A 3,652-nucleotide genomic window follows, 5' to 3' on the forward strand; every position below is an offset into this window, starting at 1 on the left:
ATCCTGACTCAAGACTTAAACATCTAAGGCCTTACACACCATTCTGAGGAATTGGGATCTTATCCCAAGTGCAATGATAAGCCGTTAAAACTCCACCAAATTTTATTGTTCACAACATAGAGAAGTAGATGTTATAAACATTGAAACTGGATAAACAGCAGCATTCAAGTGGGCATTGTGTGGGATCAGGATACTGGATTCTTCATACTTGCTTATTTTATTTTCTTTTTTTTAGATACAGAGTCTCGCTCTGTTGTCAAGGCTGGAGTGCAGTGGTCTGATCTTGGCTCACTGCAACCTCTGCCTCCCAGGTCCAGGCGATTCTCCTGCCTCAGCCTCCTGAGTAGCTGGGATTACAGACGCACACCACCACGCCTGGCTAATTTTTGTATTTTTAGTAGAGACAAGGTTTCACTATGTTGGCCAGGCTGGTCTCGAACTCATGACCTCAAGTGATCCACCTGCCTCAAACTCCCAAAATGCTGGAATTACAGGCATGACCACCACACCCAACTAATACTTGGTTCTACTACCGTCATCTCCCTCTTATTTCCCACAATTTACTGGGTCATAAGTAGCTTCCTTCCCTCTCTCTCTTTCCTTATGGAAAAAAACATTTTTTCATATCTTCTGTTTTTTCAGTTAAAGAAACCCTTCACACTCACCAGTCCTGCTTCTTGATAAGTTAATGCATGCAGAAGGATTTTTTAAAACCCCTTCTCACTTGACAAAGCCTGGCTTTCAAGATTAATCCTGTGCTGGAGACTCAAAAATCCCATTTGACAGTTGCTTCTTTGTTCCAATTCATATGCATTCTTCCCCCTAAAGCATGAAAACCATTATTTCAAGGGATGGAGTGCCTCAGGGCAATAAGACATTCAAATATAAAAACATCTAAAAATATTTCAAAAATATTATGCTCATGGTGGTTTTTTTTTTATTTTGTCTATGAAGTTTGGGCACATTCACTTCTCTATGCCTGTTTCCTTACCTATAAAATGAGGAGATACGGTAATCAACATCATAGAGCTATGAGAGTTAAAGAAGATAAATTTTATAAAATGTCCAAAAAAATTGTAATTATTATTTTTTTCAAACATTTACAATGTGATACCTACAATTGGCTATATACTTTACACATATCACCACGTTTAGAGCTGACAATTACCCCCAGGAGGGCTGGTCTGATTGCCTCTACTTTAGAGATGAGGATTCAGACTTGGAGAAGTTAAATAACTTGCTCAACTTCACACAGCCTATCTAATAATTTCTAGAGTCAGATGTATTAGTTTTCTATGGCTGCTATAACAAATTACCACAAATTAGTAGTTGAAAATAACAGAAATTTATTCTCTCACAGTTCTGGAGACTGGAAGTCCAAAATCAGTTTTGTTGTACCAAAATGAAAGTGTCTACTGGACCATGCTCTCACTGGAGGCTCCAGTGGAAAATCCATTCTTTGCTTCTTAGAGCTTCTGGTGGCTGCTAACATTCCATGGCTTGTGGCCACATCAGTCCAATCTTTGCTTCTGTGGTCACATTGCCTTCCCCTTTCCTGTTTGAATCAAATTTGCCTCTCCCTGTCTTATTATTATTATTATTATTATTATTACTATTATGATTATTATTTGAGACAGTCTTTCTCTGTTGTACAAGCTGGAGTGCAGTGGCACGATCTCAGCTCACTGCAACCTCCACCTCCCAGGTTCAAGCGATTCCCCTGCCTCAGCCTCCCAAGTAACTGGAATTACAGGCATGCACCACCACGTCCAGCTAATTTTTGTATTTTTAATAGAGATGGGGTTTCACCATGTTGGCCAGACTGGTCTTGAACTCCTGACCTCAGCTGATCCACCTGCCTTGACGTCCCAAAGTGCTGGTATTACAGGTATGAGCCACTGCACCCAGCCTCTCCCACTCTTTTGTAAGGACACTTGTGATTTCATTTAGTGCCCACCAGGATAATCTCACCATCTCAAAATTCTTACCTACATCTGCAAAGACCCTTTTTTCATGTTAGGTAACATTTATGGGTTCCAAGGATTAAGACCTGATATCTTTCATTATTCAGTTTGCTACATAAGGAATCAAATGTAGGTCTATATGACTATAAGCTTAAATTTCAACCATGCATTTGTCCACTTCATATTTATTAAATTCCTGATACATAGAAGCACTTTGGCAGATACTGTGGCTACGATGTGAAGCAAAACCAATCACCATTGGTTGATTTGGGCTGCCCTTATGAGCCAACAAGTTCGCTGGGGAGATAGATATTGGTAAAAATAATTATGCAAATGAATGCCAAATTGCAACTATGATACATGTTACGATAGGAGGTACATGGTGCTGTAGGAATTTGGTCAAGTCTGGGAAAGCTCCACATACTAAGAATTACTTGAGATGAGATCTGAAGGAAGAATGGGGTCACTAGACATAAAACGAAGAACAAGCAAAAATCCTTATGTAGTCCTGCTAGCACAAGGTCTGACACATGTAAGTGCTCATAAAATCAGTTTCCCTCTTCCCACTCTCCTCTCTTCCTTAAAGAATCTACTGGTGCAACTATAGTCTTATTGTAACAGACATAGAACTACTCCCATGGGGCTGTAGAACCACACAGGTTTCCCTAAGTGTCTTCCTAACTCATGCTCTGTGCTATAGTCCATGTAACATCTGTCTTCACAGGTCATAGTTCATCAGTGTAAATTTTGATAAATCTTTAATATACCTTGCTCCATCAAGACAGGAACCAAAAATTAAATACTTAGTTTGTAAAAAAAAAAAAAAAAAAAAAGCAAGCATTTTGTCAATGTACCGTGTTCCAAAATAGGATTGAGACATTGTCAAGACATTTGAAAAATCCCAACAAACCATCCATTAACCGAACTTTTTTTTTTTTTTTTTTGAGACAGAGTCTTGCTCTGCTGCCCAGGCTAGAGTGCAGTGGCACGATCTTGGCTCACTGCAACCTCCACCTCTCTGGTTCAAGCAATTTGCCTGCCTCAGCCTCCCTAGTAGTTAGGATTATATGCTTTCGCTACCATGCCTGGCTAATTTTTTTGTATGTTTTGTAGGCACGGGTTTCTCCATGTTGGTCAGACTGGTCTCTAACTCCAGACCTCAGATGATCCACCCGCCTCAGCCTCCCAAAATGCTGGAATTACAGGTGTGAGCCACCGCACCCAGCCAACATTTATTTTTTTAAAAAAGATCTTGTCAGTTCTATCTCACATTGTTTATTAGGCAACAGAAAGTTGTTCAAAGACAATCGTTGCAAATGTTACCATGTGTTACATAAAAGAAATTTCAGAAAATGTGCTTTTGCAGTTGAAAGTAAGTATTTTTCAAAGCTTTCATGGACTTTGTTTGTTTGTTTGTTTGTTTGTTTTAAGCCAGTCAAATTTAGCTGGGGGGAGGGTAGGGTTGTACACCAACTTTAGTGACACTAATGTTAATAAGTTTTGATAACTCACTACTGCTGGACCAGCCTAGCTGACATTTGCCGTGTAAAGGAAATAAAATTATCTGATTTAACAGCTAATTGAAAAACAAAATATGGAATAGTTTTCCTTTTTTGTTTTAGATCTTATTCAATGTTATTTCTTAACCTTCTCAGATATTTCTTTTTTTTTTTTTCTTTTTTTTTTTT

The sequence above is a fragment of the Mandrillus leucophaeus genome, unplaced genomic scaffold, assembly GCF_000951045.1.
Source record: "Mandrillus leucophaeus isolate KB7577 unplaced genomic scaffold, Mleu.le_1.0 Scaffold381, whole genome shotgun sequence".
NCBI lineage: Eukaryota > Metazoa > Chordata > Mammalia > Primates > Cercopithecidae > Mandrillus > Mandrillus leucophaeus.